Below are 19,218 nucleotides of genomic sequence, written 5' to 3' on the forward strand. Positions count from 1 at the left end.
TGCTCCACGGAAGATAATATTCTCTTTGTAGCTGAGACAATTACTGATCTCTCCAAAGAAAAAAACATAGCAGTTTCATAAATAAGTGCAAGGTCTACAACTCAAAGTGTCTTTCTGTAATAAAAGTTATGGTTTAGGGTGCAAATAAATTAACACGTGGGAACTGCTGCTGAGAAATAAATAGAAATAGAATATAATGCTACTTCAGAGACCTACAGAACAAAAGGAGAAATTTTCAATAATGTGGTCAATTTCTACAGTGTTCGCAAGTAATTTTAATCATTTTGGCTTCACCCCTCTTCACCTATCAAAATATTTTGTTTTTGTTTGTTTGTTGTCATTCATTTCTTTCTCAACTAATTAATGCTGAATTGGAAAGATCTTACTTGCCAACTCTGAGTATATGACAGAAGATGTGGTCCCTACCATCAAACAGCAAAGGCTATTGTGAATGACAAAGGAAATGGACAATATGATAGGTACTATGGTAAGGGTAGGTATGAGAAGTATAACAAGAGCACCTATTAAAGATCAAGATATCAGGGCAGGGTTCTCAAGTACAGTGATTACAAGTCTTGGAAAGGAGATGAGTAGGAGTTAGCCAGGAAACTATGGTTGCAAAGGCCCCAAAATAGGGGAACATGGTACTTGCAAGTCAGTTGGTATCGAGGTGAGGAATAAAGAGAAAAGACGTGGCTGGGAAAGAAGGAAGGGCCATAGCTGGCTAGGTATAACAAAACACATGAAGTTTTTAGCTTGTCCTCAGGTCAAATTTCAGTACAATTTGGAAGGATTTTAGGGTGTGAAAAGTATATTGGCCTGCATAACTCAGGCAATTTAATAACATAGATTTATTCAGAAAAAATAAGATAGTAGGGACTGCCTAGGTGGCGCAGTGGTTATGAATCTACCTGCCAATGCAGGGGACACAGGTTCAAGCCCTGCCCCAGGAAGATCCTACATGCCATGGAGCAACTAAGCCCGTGCGCCACAACTATTGAGCCTATGTGCTGCAACTACTGAAGCCCACGCGCCTAAAGCCTGTGCTTCGCAACAAGATAGGCCACCACAATGAGGAGCCTGTGTACCATAATGAAGAGTAGTCCCCACTCGCCACAACTAGAGAAAGCCCGTGCACAGCAATGAAGACACAACACAGCAAATAAAATTAATTAATTTTTTAAAAAGACCTTTAAAAAAATGATAGTAGCTTTTCCCTATATTATATATATTTCCATATATATATATATAAAATATATAAAACTTTTTCATATCCCTTATATATCCCTGAATATATATATCATCCATATATATATACACACACACACCATATGTGTGTGTGTTGTGTGTGTGTGTGTGTATATCCCTAAATGAAGCAGCCCCTGTAAGGAGTCTTAAAAAAATAAAAAAGAGTTGGTGGGAATGTAAGTTGGTACAGCCACTATGGAAAACAATTTGGAGGTTCCTTAAAAAACTACAAATAGCACTACCATATGATCCAGTAATCCCACTCCTGGGCATATACCCAAAGAAAACCAGAATCCCAAAAGAAACATGTACCATAATGTTTATTGCAGCACTGTTTACAATAGCCAGGACATGGAAGCAACCTAAATGCCCATCAACAAATGAATGGATAAAGAAGATGTGGCATATATATACAATGGAATATTACTCAGCTATAAAAAGGGATGAGATGGAGCTATGTGTAATGAGGTGGATAGACCCAGAGTCTGTCATACAGAGTGAAGTAAGTCAGAAAGAGAAAGACAAATATTGTATGCTAACTCACATATACGGAATCTAAAAATGGTACTGATGAACTCAGTGACAAGAATAAGGATGCAGATGCAGAGAATGGACTGGAGAACTCGAGGTTTGGGAGGGGGCGGGCGGTGAAGGGGAAGCTGAGACGCAGCGAGAGAGTAGCACAGACATATATATACTACCAACTGTAAAATAGATAGTCAGTGGGAAGTTGTTGTGTAACAAAGGGAGTGCAACTCGAGGATGGAAGATGCCTTAGAGGACTGGGGCGGGGAGGGTGGGGGGGATCGAGTGGGGGGGAGTCAAGGAAGGGAGGGAATACAGGGATACGTGTATAAAAACAGATGATTGAACTTGGTGTATCCCCCAAAAAAATAATAAATAAATAAAATTTAAAACAAAACAAAAAAAAAAGAAAAAAGAAAAATAGGACAAAAAATGTGTTTTTTTCTTCACCAACACACCAGAGCCACAAATCACCAACATTTTACAGTCCACTCTTGAGTATTTTATCACATATAAAGCAGGGCCCTATGTCATGTAGCATTTATTGTATGCACAGTATTCTATGAGATGCTCCAAGAAACATAAAAGAGTGAATAAAAAAATAGGAAGGTTTTTTTCTACAGGCCAATTGGAACATTATGTTTACCTTTTTTCAAATGTCCTTATCCCACCCACATCCTCTGCAATCAGAGCCAGCTTTTCTGATGTACTTAATGCACTAAGATCTATATTGGATGCCAGGAACAAAATAATAAATAAAACTTATTCCACACCTTCACAGTCTAATGAAGTATAATGTAAATCAGTTTATTTTTACAAATTAAATATATATATACACACACACACATATATATCTTTAAGGAAAAAAAAACAAGACGGTAAAGTTTAAAAAAGAATGTGAATGGTTTGGAGACTGAGAATTCTATGTAGATTTTTGTTTTCTCAGTTACCTCTATTCTTTATGTCACAAATGAGAGATGGCTGCAGCTTCACATAATTAAGAATTCATTTATGATCTAGATCTAATTAGTCATTCCCACTAAGATAGAAGAAAACTCACAGCTAGAGTGTGAGGTATGTAAGGTCAACAATGATTCATGTGTTTCCCACAGAGGCCAGCCTAGTGATCAGCATAGATGTGGTCTTAATAAAAGCCTGTTTATCGAGATAATGAAATAAATTATGAAGGACTATTTTACTATCCATGCAATTATACCCATATATATTTGAATTGAATTGAATACACAAATAGTTTAAAGGTGATGTAGAAAGTAAAACCAATAGTTGTTTAGTTTGTATACAAAGACATACTGGTTGATATTTTCTTTAAACTGAGTTCTTATTTTGGTGTTGAGATTACTCTAAACAAGTAAATACTGAGTTAGAAACTATAACATCTGAATAGCTGCATTAAGGGCATAGCTTGCATCAACTTTTTAATTCATCTTTCCAACATCCTGATGAACTAAATAGCCAAATAAGTTAATCCCGGCAGTTGTAGTCAAAGCACATCAGTATCTGTGCCTGACAGAGAGCACACAGACTTTTTACGTATCTACTGTTAATCTTGTTAGCATTTTAATAATTTTTCCCTCCCCAACCAGCCTAGACAATTACCCATGATTTTGCCATCAGTTTCATTTCTACAAATGTCAGTCTCATTAGCCATTTGATTTTTTTCTTTGATGGAAAATATTTTAATTCCCTTGAGCAGGGTATTACATTGGCTGGTAGGCTAACAGCATTAAAGAATAATAATTATAAATAAAATATTAATATTGAGAATACTGTCAAAAATGAATAAAAATTGGATTGGGTTTTTTGTTTGTTTTTTTGCTATTGAATTGTATGAGTTCCTTGCATATTTTGGATATTAACTCCTTATCAGATACATGGTTTGTAAATATTTTCTCCCATTTCATATGTTGCTTTTTTATTTTGTTGACTGTTTCTTTTGCTATGTAGAAGCTTTTTAGTTGATGTGGTCCTACTTGCTCACTTTTGCTTTTGTTGCTTGTGTTTTTGATGTCATATCCAAAAATATATCTTTTTAATATATTACTGAGACCAATGTAAAGGATCTTTTCCCCTGGGTCTTCTTCTAGGAGTTTTATGGCTTCGGGTCTTACATTTCAGCCTTTAATACATTTTGAGTTAATTTTTGTGTCTGATATAAGCTAATGGGCAAAGGGCACAAGTAGACATTTATCCAAAGAAGAATTCATATGGCCAACAAGTACATGAAAAGGTGCTCAACATCACTAATCATCAGGGAAGCAGAAATAAAAACCACAATAAAATATCACCTCACACCTGCTGAATGACTATTATTAAAAAGACAACAAATGATAACAAATGTTATTGAAGATGTGAAGAAAAGAGATTCTTTGTTCACTGTTGGTGGGAATGTAAATTTGTACAGCCACTATGGAAAACAGTATGGAGGTTCCTCAAAAAATTAAAAATAAAGCTACCATATGATCCAGTAATTACACTTCTAGGTATATGTCTGAATGAAATAAAATCACTATCTTGTAGAAATATCTGCACCCCAATGTTTACTGTATCATCATTAATGACAGCCAAGACATCAAAACAACCTAAGTGTCCACTGAGGGATGAATGGATAAAGAAAATGTCTTTGTCACACACAAGGGAATATTATTCAGCCATAAAAAGGAAAGAAAGCTGGCTATTTGTAACAACATGGATGAACCTCAAGAGCATTATGCTGTGGAAATGTCAGACAGAAAGACAGCTACTATATGGTCTCATATGTTAAATTTAAACAAACAAACTCATAGAAATAGAGAGTAAATTGGTGATTGCCAGGAGTGGGTTGGGGTGAAGGTGGTCAAAGGGTACAAACTTCTATCTATAAGGGAAATTAGTTTTGAGGATGTAATGTACATCATGGTGATTATAGTTAAGGAGAAGGTACTGTGTATTTGAAAATTGCTGAGAGTAGATCTTAAAAGTTCTCAGCACACACACATACACACACACACAAATTGTAACTATGTGAGGTGATGGATGTGTTAACTAAACTTATAGTGATAATCACTTCATAATATACACATATATCAAATCATCATATTATATACTTTAAACTTACACAATGTCTTATGTCAAACATATCTCAATAAAGCTGGGAAAAATGAGTCAGAATAAAAACAATGAAAATTTTGGCATAATCTAGTCAACGTGAGCATGGGAAAGGAATGGCTATTTCTGAGAATAAATACACAGTTGAGTGACAGGCGGAATATAGTGATATATGCTTAGATTGAAACAGATGTCAGAAGGCTGTCTACCTAAAACTGCCCTTGGCTCAATATTCCTCTTGGGATCTACTAAATGTTTTCTCAGTGCTACAAATGAATAATTCATCACCTGGGCATCCCCTCACAGTCAACATGAAAGTGGAAAGGTCTTTGAAAGTTCATCAGTTAGTGAATAATGACACTACTCACTAATGCACCAGTGAGTAAAACACATGCAAGGCACCAGCAGGTGATGAACTAACTTAGCTCTGTTCAACAGAAATAAAATCACGCCACACATGTAATTTTAAACTTTCTAGTATATATATTAAAAAACAGGTGAAATTAATTTTAAGAATAAAATATTTAATCCAACATATTCAAAAGATTATCATTTCAACATGTAATCAATGTAAAATTTATTAATGAGATATTGTACATTCTTTATTCCATATTAAAATTTGAAATCCTGGGTTTCTGTTACACTTGCCACACATCTCAGACTAGCCACAGTTTAAGTGCTCAATATCCATGTGTCTGTATCAGAAAGTGCAGGTCTAACTTGTATTTACAATAAGTTGTTATTGGCTTATTGGACTTATGTACTTTTTTCTGAAAGTCATTCTTCATTTACAAAGATGTTCTTTCTGAAGAAGAAAACTTGAATCTATATCTAAAGAAGCTATTTTATTTATTTTAAAATAAATTTTCCTTTTTGCCAATGCCTACTCTGGGAAAGTGAAAAGGATGAAAAGGTGAATGCCATGAAATGGTTTCTAACTCACAAAACAATGAATTTTAAAACTATGAAATCATACAAACATTTTTTAAAAAATACAGCCAACACAAATTGATTATTCTACTGTTTTAAAATATCCACTGAAAATGAATATGGATCATTTGATATAAATTAATAGTAGGATGTGCTATTAGTAAGTATAAAAACATAAGATAAAAGACATTTAGAGTTCTTTAGTAATCCTGGAAATTTTCTGCAAGTTGTGATTTTCACTGATGTTGCTAAAAAGTATTGACTATCAGGAGGTATTTCATTATATTCTGCTATTCAAATAGCAACATATTACTTATAGGAGAGTACAACCTTAAACATGATGGATGCCTTGGATATGTTTAGAAAGAAAATATAAACACATTTTTACTGAAACTTAAACCTTCTAGCCCATTTGTCTCAGAAAAACTTGTTTGGGGTTTACCTCAAAAATACCAAAGCCTCTATTCAAAGTCACCTATAAGAGGTCTATAGTTATACCTGAAAAGAGAAGCTCCAGCTTTTGCCACTTGCAAACTTCACTCATTTGACATGCAAATTTGTTTAATTTAGGACTCCACTTTTACTCATGTGAAACAGAACACTGAATATGTCATATGAATAGAAATTTATTATTTGTAAAGCACATTTCCAATATAATTGGGAAAATTTTCAATATCTCTCCCTTAAGAAAAATTTTAGTAAACAAGATGACAAATTATCCATATATGTCAAAATTAACAGTTATATTTTATATATGTTAATACCTGTGTAATAACCAGGGAAACCTCTTAAAATTAATATGTATAATTTTAACTGATGCTCAATTTTTAGACAATTTCTCCTCTTAATATTGCATTCTACTAACATTTATTGATATTTAGTTGTGCTAATTAACTAATTAAGATTTAGTTGTATCATTGCTTTAATATATGCATATACATTGGGCACATTTATAATTTCATTGGGACCAAGTCCACTATCCCAATGATTAATTTGTGATACCTAAAAAATGAGATCTCCTTAAGCATATTCTGCTTTAGGCATTGGTTTCTAGGAAGCATTAACATGATAAAACTCTTGGTCACAGTGCTATTATCAGAGTTAGAAACTGAATTCAATCCCCAATTTTATAAATAATATAGGACTAAAGTTATTTTTCACTTTACCTCCAATGTAATTAAGTATTTCTTAATATCTTAACATGTCTTCCAAATGAAGCTGCTCTTGACAGATACAGAAGAGAACAGAACTCCATGTCCCATCCAAGAAAGCTCAACAACACTGAGTCTTCAAAGGTAGGTTCTAGGGAATGATCTTTTATGAAGGGGAGCACCTGACCTAAAAGGGTAAATTGAAGGACTGCATGAAAATAAGATAAAGCATTTCAAGAAATAGAGCCTTGAAAGGAGTTTCTTGCTTCCTTCCTTATCAGCTCCCAAGAGGTGAATAGGAATATGTGAATAAAGTATTTCACATTCCTCAAATACTAGGAGGAAAGTAAGTATTTGAGTGTCTAAAATACATTTGATAATTACACACTCTAATTATATTCACTCACAAACCTCACTTGTATACATACAAAAATGAAATGAAAACTACTCAGAAGTTAAATGTTAAACTTAGTATAAGTTTAATAATTAAGTTTATTTTAAATATATTTAAGTTTATTTTAGTGATAATTTTTCCCTCCCTTCCACAAATAACAGTAAAACTTCCTTACCCTAGCAAAAAGCCCTAAATATACTTCCTTTGAACACCATACTTTATTTCCCTTGGTTTATACTGGGGGATTATAACAATATCTGAATGCACCAATTTCCCATAGATATATAGGAACTAAATATGGCCTCCCAAAAGCCCATTCTTATTTAAGCAAAATATCACAAAATAGACTTAAATTTACTTGCTTGTCTTTGGACTACTATTGAAAGTATATATGTAAGTAAATGTTCGCTTTCTTCTAGGTATACACAGTTGAAAGGTGTTTCTCAAAAAAGTCTATACAATTTGTTGCAAAAGCAAAGAAGAAATTATTTTCTCATGTGTATTTCACAACTATATGTAGCCCAAACTCAATGTAGCCTAGTACTCTACAAACTGAAGATTCAATAAATGTTATAAGGACAAATGCAAGGTTAGAGTGTCCTATTTTCTTCGTACTATTTACTCAACAGTCATACTTTTAGTTACAGCTATATACTATGAAACACACTAAGGACTGTGAATGAGACAGAATAGCTGTCCTCAAGGAGATTATGATCTAGCTACACATGAGATAAATGTAAAGCTAAGTCTGTGTAACCCAGAAATTTCATAAAGATAAATAGGCAAACAGTATTTGAGGTAAAACCTCTTGGTCAATCTACAGTCTTAAGTTGATCAAGGCAATTCTTTACTAGAGTCTCTATGAAGAGCAGTCCTTACATAAAATTTACCTTGGATTAATCTGTTCTCAAAATTAAAAAAAAAAACAAGCATAACCAGTATTTAATTTTACATATCTTCACTTTAGTATATAGGTTTATAATTTACCAGTTTGCACTTATCAAATCTACTAGAGTTATTTATGATTTCATTGGGACAAAACATTTTTTACAGGTAAGATATCATACTTTTAAAAAGTTTCAAAAGATTATAAACACTCACAGAAAGCAATAGTGTATTTATAAATAGCACTGCCATAGAAATAAAAATTAAAATTTTGTTGGGCTCTACAACAATAGTTAGTTTGTAGATCCATATTAGGACAATGAAATTACCATAGGAATTAAGATTTATAGTAATTAATTAAACATTTATTTCATATGTTCTGAAGCTTGGAGAAAGAGTGTGGAAAGATTTATGAAGCAGAATTAACCATTTTCTAATAAAAGAAATGGGATACTTCAATTTAAAACCTTTCAAAAATTAGTCATGTAAAAAAGGGAAAGTTGATCAATAATTATAGAAAATGAGTATGTCCAACAATTGTAGAAACCTGGTGGTGGAAATAGAGGGTGTTCACTGTATAAGCCTTTAAATTTTTCTGTACGTTTGGGGATTTCATGATAAAGTGTTGGATAAAAAATAAACAGGTCCAATTTTTACATTATGTACCATTCCTGATAATCAAAATGATATGTACAGGACATTGTAGTAAGTAATGGGATAGCTGAGAAAATAAAGATAAGATCTGCCCCTCAAAGAATTTACAATTTAATAGAAGAAGTAATTTGCAGGAGATTGTATCAATACAGGAGACTCAATGCAGGTGTTAAATAGTCAATGCAGGCAAAGGTTTATTAGCCTTGAAGCAAAATCAATAAATAAATATCATCTTCAAGAAAAAGTCTCAGAGAAATAAGACTTGTGTTACACTTTCAGGGATAATAAGGATTAGATAAATGGTTAGGAAGGAGCAATAGTAAGTTAATAAAGTCATGAAAAAAAATTACAAAGTCAGTGAGTAGACAAGTCTGGCTAGAACAGAAGACTCATAAGGAAGGAGATTGCCTGGAGCTATTAAACGTTCTGGGAAATGATTCCTGAGTGAATAGAAAACTATTGAGAAGAGAAGTGATAGAAGAAAATGATTTTGGAGTAGGGGAATTCTTTTGTAGTATATATAGCTAGGTTTCCCTAGAGATACAACGGTGGTCACAGCAGCAATGAGGAGAAGGCAGAGCTGAGGCACAGAACTTAGTGATAATCAGGACCAGATGAAACAGATCAGCTGGGCAGGTGACACAGGCACCAACCTATGTGTCATATTTTGAATTATATGCCTACTATATGCTAGGCATTGTACAAGTTCAATCATTTAATCACCATATAATTAGATCTGCTTAAAGCTGATGTTGTAAGTTTTTATGATCCCCAGTTTGTACATATGGAAAGTGAGGCTCAATAGAGTCTTAATAGCTTTCAAAAGTCACCAGGCTAGTAAATAATGGAGCTGAGATGAGAATTTAGAAAATCTCATTCCAAAACCTGTTCCTTTAACAATTATACAGAATAATAAAATATCTCTGAAAATAAAAGTAATGGAAAAAGGGAAATTGTAATTCATTTCAGGAAGATTGTCTTGAACAGATGGGAAAGATTACCTTGATAAAACACATTGGGTCAAGAATATGAGGCTCCTTGAAGTATACCCAGGTAAAAACAGTCACTAACCCAACAACCCAATCAAAAAATGGGCAGCAGAACTAAATAGACATTTCTCCAAAGAAAACATACAGATGGTCAAGAAGCACATGATAAATGTTTAACATCGCTAATTAGAGAAATGCAAATCAAAACTATGAGATATCACCTCACACCAGTCAAAACTGCTATCATCAAAAAGTCCACAGCTGGAGAGGGAATGGAGAGCAGGAAACCATCCTACATTGTTGGTGGGAATGTAAAATGGTACAGCCACTATGGAGAACAGTATGGAGGTTCCTTAAAAATAAAAATAGAGCTACAATATGATCCTACAATCCCACTCCTGGGCATATATCCAGAAAAAACATGGTCCAAAAGGACATGCATCCCAATGTTTACAATAGCCAAGACATGGAAGCAACCTAAATGCCCATTGACAGGTGAGTTGATAAAGAAGATGCGGTATATATATATATAGTTAATGGAATATTACTCAGCCATTACAAAGAATGAAATAATGCCATTTGCAGCAACATGGATAGACCTAGAGATTGTCATACTGAGTGAAGTAAGTCAGACAGAGAAGGGGAAATATTGTATGATATTGCTTATATGCAGAATCTAAAAAGAAATGATACAAATGAACTTATTTACAAAACAGACTCACAGACTTAGAAAATGAAGTTATGGTTGCGAGGGGGGAAGGTTGGGAGAAAGGGATAGTAGGGAGTGTGGCACTGACAGGTACACACTGCTATAGTTAAAATGGATAACCAACAAGGACCTACTGTATAACACAGGGAACTCTGCTCAACATTATATAACAACTTAAATAGGAAAAGAATTTGAAAAAGAACAGATACATGTATTTGTATAACTGAATCACTTGCTGTATTCCTGAAACTATCACAACATTGTTAATCAACTATGCGCCAATATAAAATAAAAAGTTTATTAAAAAAAAAAACCACTCACTAACCCACCTTCTAATTAACTTAATTCTTTGAGGGGCAGATTTGATTAAACTGGTAAAGAACAAGACTTTTGTTTTGATGCGTGGAGCGTGAATGTTGGAATTGTCCGCAATGCCCCTTTTTGTCCACACTTTATCAGAAAAGATGCTGGGCAAATATTTCAATAATATTCACTTGAAGGGGCCCCAAATTATTGGTGTGCCTATGGTGTCCACATGTCTCTGCTGGCTTTAGTTAAGCACAATTCATTGTGAACCCTTGTATACAAGTTAGCCATCCTCATTGCAAGTAGGTTCAGAACTGTGAACTATTGCTACCATTTGGAAACCAGAGTCAAGAGCTCAAGGGTTGCTGGGAATCAAGTTTATACTCACAGAGAATCACATCGATTTTTCTCACTAACAAAGAGCCAAAGCAAAGAAAATGAGGAATTGTTTACAGGGAGCTTTTCTTCTTTCTGATTTGTGCTAATGTTGACACACTTCACCAACCTTGACTAATTTTATCTATCATGTGTATGTGATAACTTCCTTTCCATCCAAATTATAACCACAAGCATTTTAATAACCAAGGAATGTTGGGACATATGGAGGCATGCTATTTGATTTGCCACCTCTCTGAAAATGCTCTATGTGCATCAGAAAAGTTTGAGAATTTCTCATTAAAATATCTCTCTGGAGTTTCTCACTTGTCATCATCAGGGACCAGAAAAGTTATTGCAGACAATCTAAAAGCAGAGATTAAATACTCCTAATGAATGAGTCTTAGAAATCTCACATGCTAACCTCTTAGGGTCAGTGGTATGCAGATAAATGATATAACAACTGGCTACCTGGGATATTAAAAACAAACAAATCTGATCTGTAGCTCTTGTCAATTTAAAGCTACCATTATGGCCAGTTTCTAGCTAGGAACATGTGATATCACTGAACTCAGAATTGGGAAGCAATATGCACAATTGGGTCTCATGATTGACACTGCTGAGGTGTCAATATGTTCATCCTGGTGAACCAATGGCACAGAGGTAGGTCAGTGTCCTTGTGCCCAGAGGTGAACTCCCTCCCCCTGTGGGAAGTGCCAGGTGCAGCTGCCTGTTTTTACCATAATTTCTGAGTTACTCAGAAATTTCTGGATTTGTGACTAAGTTTTAGTGGTTACCTCTTAAAAATTGGTTATGCTTACCAAAGTATTTGATAAAATAATAATCCAAGGAAACTTTCTGGGATATATTAATCATATGCTTCCGTTTTTAAAAAATAAGCCTATACGAGCCCTTAAATTATATCCAGTTTTTAAATATGGGAAATTGGGAACAATTAGTGTAGAATCATTGGCAAAACTATACCATGTGAGTATAAAGTAAGGCAAAGTGTGCTAACCAGGTCTTGCTCAGAAGCAAATGGAAATAATTATAGCCATTCAATCCTTAAACCTGAGTCAGGCTTGAAATTGGGGACAACTGAGATTCAGCACTAAATATTATTACCAGGATTGTCTCATGAGCAGGGATAAAGCCTTAAATATAATACTTATGAATCTTAAGAGGCTGTTTGGTGGGATTAATTAATCCAAAGTTTACATCTGACAGTAATTAAAATTCACCAAGCCAATGAGATATAAGTAGGAATTCAACTGTAATAAAGAGAAAAGAAATAAGAAGGAAATTGAGGTTATTTGTAGAAAGAAGAAATTTAAGAGGTCTAATTCTTCCAGAAGAATTTAAAATCTCAGAGTTGGAATGGATTTTTCTTGCACAGACCAAAACTGGCTCCAAGAAGTCAAGGAAGCAAGAACTAAAGCTGACACTGATGATTTTTCTGGCTATGATTGGGCCGGGTCAGTAATTTCTTGCATTGTGAACGCGGACACTCTGTGCATTTGGGAATTAGTAATACAATGTCTAGGAAGAAAAATAGTATTTCTAACTAGTAAAATGACACTTCTGCTAAGGAAGGGTGGTCATGTTGCTGGAGTTTTTAACATTACATTCAATAATTTTAGTTACTCAACAATCTTGAAGGTTATATACTTTGCTTGTTATGCTGAGAAGGTAACAGAAGTTCAGAGAAGTAAAATAAATTTCTCAAAGCTACACAGCCTATTTGTCCAGTGCTAAAGTCTGTGCAACCTGATGAATGTATTATGTACTAAAACTGCAAGAACTTGCTCTGGACAGAGGGAAAAGAAATCTTTGTCATTTATAGAGATTGGAATGAGGGATCGTTGCTTAAGAATTTAATGAATGAAAGAAATGAATATCAAAGCTTCTACTATTTCTTCATTAATGCTTATAGGTGAGGACCTAAAATAGTCATTTGTTTAGCAGAGAACATTAGTCATTTTGGAACAATATAAAAATACTCCCTGAGCTCAGGGTGGGTGAAGTGAAGGAGACAACTCTGCATAAGAAATGGGATTGTAGAGCTTGGGGGAGAGGTTTCTGGAGAGAAAGATATAAAGAAGTTCAAGAAAAGGGAAATGAAAGTGAGAGCCTAAGAGCAGAAATTTCCTATGGCCAGGAATGCCTGGTGGCATTTTAGGTCAGGGAGGTTTAATATTCCATTTTATATTGTTGCATGTAATCCTCTTCTGTCATTCCCAAACCAATTTTCAGTAATAGTCCACTAAAAATAGCTTTGTGTTAGTGAAGCTTTGGGGAAATGAGGAATCCAAAATGTGTTCAGGCTGGTTTGTCTGTAGAAACACTCAGAATAATCACTTAAAGGGGCAGAGAAAATAACAGGTAGGAAGCAGGATGAGGTGGGTCCCTTGAAAACTCACTGAAATATTAGATGAGATTAATTCAAGGAATTGTCTTAGAATGCTAAAGCAAAGAGTGACCTCAGAAAGCTGTAGAACACTGAAATATCTGAGCTACACAAGAAAAAGGCCTGACCAGAGATTATTCTCAAACACGTTGGACATTAGTTTCCAAAGGATGGGATTAATTTTATCTAGTTCTGGGCAGCAGCCCAGTTGCTCAGACGATGCTGTTTCTGATAATGCCTCCTTTACTAGTCTATGGAACTGAGATCTTGAGAGAACTGCCTTCATGATAAATATCACATCTTATACATCTAAAATTTTCTAGTCAGAAATTCATAGTGTTTCATAAAGGTTTCACAATGTGTCATTTCAGAAACAAGAGTGAAAGTGATAACACAGAAGCAGAGTTATGTTACTTATTTTACCCAAGAAAGCAAATTCTTAAAAATACTGTCTATAGATGTTTCTGAGTATTGTTCATGGAAGCTCTGAGAAAAATAAATTTTGAAGCCTAGAAACTAAAAACAATTTCCAAAATCTGTGACATTTAAATACATAGGAAAAGTTTTTTTTTTTTTAAAGAAAAAACATATTTAGCAAGAGAGGGGATTTTTTTTTTTTTTTTTTTTACCGAAGAAGTCTGTCTTTTTTGGAACACCCCCAGGGCAAACAAACTTCTAATTGAATTAATGACTGATCCAATAAAATTAATACACTCCTGTAAGTCACATGAATTACAGGTCCAAAGAACAGATGGCTGAATATATCTATAGAACCACATTGACAAACTACAGATAAAGGCCTAATGAAAACTATTAAAATAATTCATAAATGAGTCAAACATCTGCTCTTTTACAGCTAGAGCAGTAAGTAACAAAACAGCAATGGAATCAATTTCACCCCCCAAATAATCATTGCATTGTTTAAATCTTGACATTAACCAGATGCTTAAAGGAGGACTCATAATTAAAAAAAAATGTTTAGGACTATTCCTTTACAAAAAATTTAAACGAATTAAAGGAATAATAACATAAGGTGGTAGCTAATTTTCTCATTTGTATATTTCCAAAATATTCACAATGCTATATTTTATACACATTATCCACAAAGAAGTAATAGTTTTATCTTCCTATCATTTTAAAAAGTTCCACCTTTCACAGAGTCTTCTTTTCCACTCCATGCAGTTTACTGACAGACATCTAATTATGGATATCAGGTTTGGTACATTTGGTCAAAGATAGAGGATAAGTTGTTTAAAATTTCTAAATGAATTCAAGATTTTCAAAGGAAAGATAAAATTTAGGGTAATTATAAGTTTTCACAGTCTTTTTTTCACAAGCTCTTTAAAATACTTATTAATTTACATGAATTTAAACATATGCAGAGAGAATGTCTCATTACAAACACTGAGTACATCTGAATTTAAAAATGGATTTTTTTAATCCAAATTACCATTTTCTATGATAAATACAAATCTGGGTAAAAAGAACTCAGAGTATACTAAGAAAACTTGTGACATAACGTGTTACTTGGTTGTTTACATTAGGAGAATTATTCCTGCCTCTGGCCATCTATGATCTCTATTCTATCAAATTCTGAGGGTCAGATAATAAGCTGCATTGCTACAGTTTTCAATTAAAACATTTTTTGTACAGGTCAGATCAATTAGCAGGATTCTAAGAAATTATCGAAAGCGTTTCAGTTTTACTAATGATTAAAATTTAGTTAACTCTTTCTACACTGCTAATAAATTCAAAATGGCAAAATAATGTACACATTCTGCCTATTAACCCAATGAAACATATTGTTTACAAATAGCAACTGTTTTCCGTGGGTGTGGAATTCTATTTAATATTTTTATGGCTTATCTCCAGTTCACTAGGGATAATTTTATGGTATAATATTGGAAATTAAATTTCGATAGACATCTAAATAATTTAATAATTAAGAATTAATTAATTTTAAATGGGTAGACAATTGTTTCTTTCAAATAGTGTTCATTAATACCATTCTATAGAGAGAATGTTGCTTCCTAAAACAGCTTAAGAGTACATTCAACGATTTTCAGGGTCACAAAGTTGAAAGAGATATATTGGTAATAAATCAACATCTCTCATTCCATTGGTTTGCCATTTTTTTCTTGTTTCGAATGTCATAAAAATACTATGAGACCATACAATAATAAAGAGAACATTGAGATTAACTTGTTTAGCTGATTCTGTACAAACATATTTTCCCCTAAAATATGAGACAAAAAAAAAATTCAAAATTTTTCTATTTACTGTTGGTATGAACCTAAACAAAAAAAAGGGAGGACAAACTAAAAAGTTAATTTCTAGGCAAAAATTAATGTTTAAATAGCAAGAAAATTCAACCCGTCCTATTTTAAATTGCTATATTTTATTAATTACTATTCACGTTATCATAGTTTATTCTGAATTTTAAAGAATCAATTATATTTAGAATGACTTCAGAGTTGTAATATACTATTGCATTCCTTTCAAATGCAAGTTAAAGATCATATACTGTAATCTTGAAAAGCAATCTTTTCATTAATAGTAATAGCATACTATTTAAAATCTGGGGGTAAATATGGGTTTCCTACATAATGAAAGAGAAACAAAATTTTAAAATATCTTCGATTTTTCAAAATTATATGAAAATAATGTTTCAAATTTACAGAAAATACCTTGAAAATGGCTGTCAGAATTTAATTAGTCATTCCGTCACTACTCTGTAAATTATCTGGAGAGCTCTGACTAGATATAAAGACTGTATTTAAATAATGCTAATTCCTAAAAAACCATACAACATTTTTGATGATTTAACCAAATAAAAGAAGGGAACAAAGCAATTCAGATTTGTAAATAACACTTTCACTTTTCTTTACTTTCTATTGTTTTGTTTGTCTGATTAAAGCTTTTCATAGCTGACCAACCATATAGATAAGGAAAGTGTATATGACTAATATCAATGCGTATGACTGTCAGGAATGAAACAAAGAAAGCATCAGTAAATATATTCACTGGGCTGTGATAAGACTCAGATAAGATTATATACATGAAAGTACTCAGCAAACTGTGAAGCAAAATATAAATGTAAGCTGTTATCATTATTATATGCCCCAGTCAGAGAAAAATGGCAGCCAAATCTATCGTAAAGAGGCATTCTTAGAAGACAGTGAACGTCATATCCTATTGCTGATTCCCAGGAATCTTGTATTGGAAACACTGAGCAAAATGACCAATCTGAAAAAATAATTTTGAGAAAACTCACACGCAGTCCAGAATTTCTCTCTCATTAGAAAGAACATTTGTCTTTATTTTGTCACAGTATGTGGGAATTTTGTATGTCTATTTAAAATGTTTTATACAGATTTAAAAAGAGTCCAGGATAGGGTATTAGAAATATAGAATCTGGCCCTAGTTTTACTTCTAGTTTATTACATAACTGCAAGGCTACTTAATCTCTCAAAACTTGGTTTTTGCATTATAAGTGTCTAAAATGCCTATTTCACAAAACTTGATAAAATAAAACATTTGAGCACCTACCACTGATCTGGGCATGTAATATATTTAAATAAGCATGTTAAAATAGTTTTTAAGAACTTTTTTTCTTCCTTACCAGCCTGTTATAAACCAATGTTAAGTTAGTATTTATTCACAAATTTTACTGGTTTATTATTCCCCACTTGCTCACACATGATATTACCCCCTACAACACTTCTAACTATTTCTGAAAATTTTCTTGGGCATCTTGATTGGCAGCACTAGAAATACATGGATCTGAACTCTAGTGAGCCCTCAATAACCAGGCATATTTTCCACATCCCTCTGGTCAGGGTGCTCTCCTGTACCCCATAACATTTTTTCCAAACTCCACTCCCTAAGACTACTGACTCAGCCACTTCCCACCTCTCTTTCAGCAGATGACATTTGGCCTACTTTGCAGAGTAAATAGAAGCCAGTAATACACTCTTTGTCTTATACTGTTCTTTCCTCCTTCTCCTGACTTAGAAGGCAATATTTGTCTAATCACTCTACCTGTGCTCTAGACCATAGTTTCTCAAACTATCTTTAAAAAAATTAGATTTTTCTTATTGCCAATCCATCATGGGCCTATATATTTTAGAAAAATAAAATAAAACTAGAAACTAGAAAAATAAAATAAAACATAGATATAAAATGCAAGCCAAAACTTGTATTAGGTTCAACTAACAAAATTATTTTGTCAAATCACTATAAAAGTTTCTAAATGTTTATCCTCAATTTCTTATATCTGCATCAAAAGTCAGTAGAAGATGGCTGAGCTAGCACCAGTTCTCAGATCTGAGTCGAGTAACACTTATGAGTGTGTGGCATCTCCCATCTTTTCAGGGATGTTGATATATCATCGATTATCCTCTCTCCTGCATCATTTTCCTCCTCTATTTGCTTCTTCTCATTAGCATTTGAGCATGCTTACATTTCTGCCTTAGAGCTACCATTGCATACCTCAGCCCCACTTTTCAGCAAAACAGTTTTGAAGAGCAATCTGCAGTAACCATCAGGCTGCCCTCTCTTCCATCTTCCTCCACAGGTCACTGCTGTCCAGCTTCCATCTCAATCACTTAACTAGAACTACTTTTTGCCAAGCTCACAAATATCCAGGGATGATTTTACCACCCTCATATGACATTTGGCAACATCTGAAGACATTTCAATTGTCACAACTAAGGGATACTACTGGCATCTAGTGGGTAGAGTCCAGGGATGCTGCTAAACATACTACAATACACAAGACAAAAACTCTCAAAACAAAGAATTATCCAGCTCAAAATGTGTGGAGGGACATTTCAATTCCTGTGTACCTCATTTCTTCCAGGATCTGACATTGTCAGATAATCTTGAACTCCAGATTCAGAGGCTTCAGTGGAACATAAATACAATTCATTGAGTTCAGCTCATACACCTGGGATCTAGATGACAAGCAGCTTGGAGAAAAAAATATCGGCTCCTCTATTTCCTTTCCATCTTAGGGTTTTCCTCTAATTGGTGTTCAGATGGTGGGTAAACAAAAGTGATAAAGTTCAATTGTAATGTCCCAAACCAAATACACATTTCCTCAATTCTTTTGTACCAGAACACTGAAATCTTCTAAAGTCAAGAAGTTGTCCATGCCAAACCTGTCTTTTCCTTTGATTCTTTCCCTCCTTCATTTCTAACATCCAATTGCCAAGTCGTGCTCATTTTATTTGATGTTATCTCAAATGCATTCATTTCTCCTCATCCCTATCCCCAGCATGAATGTCAATAGGAAAACGTGAAGAAGCAGGCCTTAAAAATGGGCAGAAACCAGTCAGAATCTGGAGTGAACAGCCCAGAGAAGCAGGAGATGGTTTAGAATTCATCCCAGCACTGATGGTAGCAGTCGTGGCTTCCAGTATCTCAAGGATGCGGTGCTGAGTTGTCCAGACTCAGCGAGACTTCTCCGGTGACATGAGTTGTCACTGATCATCATTTTGCTATTGTACTATTATTAAAGAAGCCTGTACTCCCAAACC

Source organism: Hippopotamus amphibius, chromosome 1 (genome assembly GCF_030028045.1).
Source record: "Hippopotamus amphibius kiboko isolate mHipAmp2 chromosome 1, mHipAmp2.hap2, whole genome shotgun sequence".
Classification (NCBI taxonomy): Eukaryota; Metazoa; Chordata; class Mammalia; order Artiodactyla; family Hippopotamidae; genus Hippopotamus; species Hippopotamus amphibius.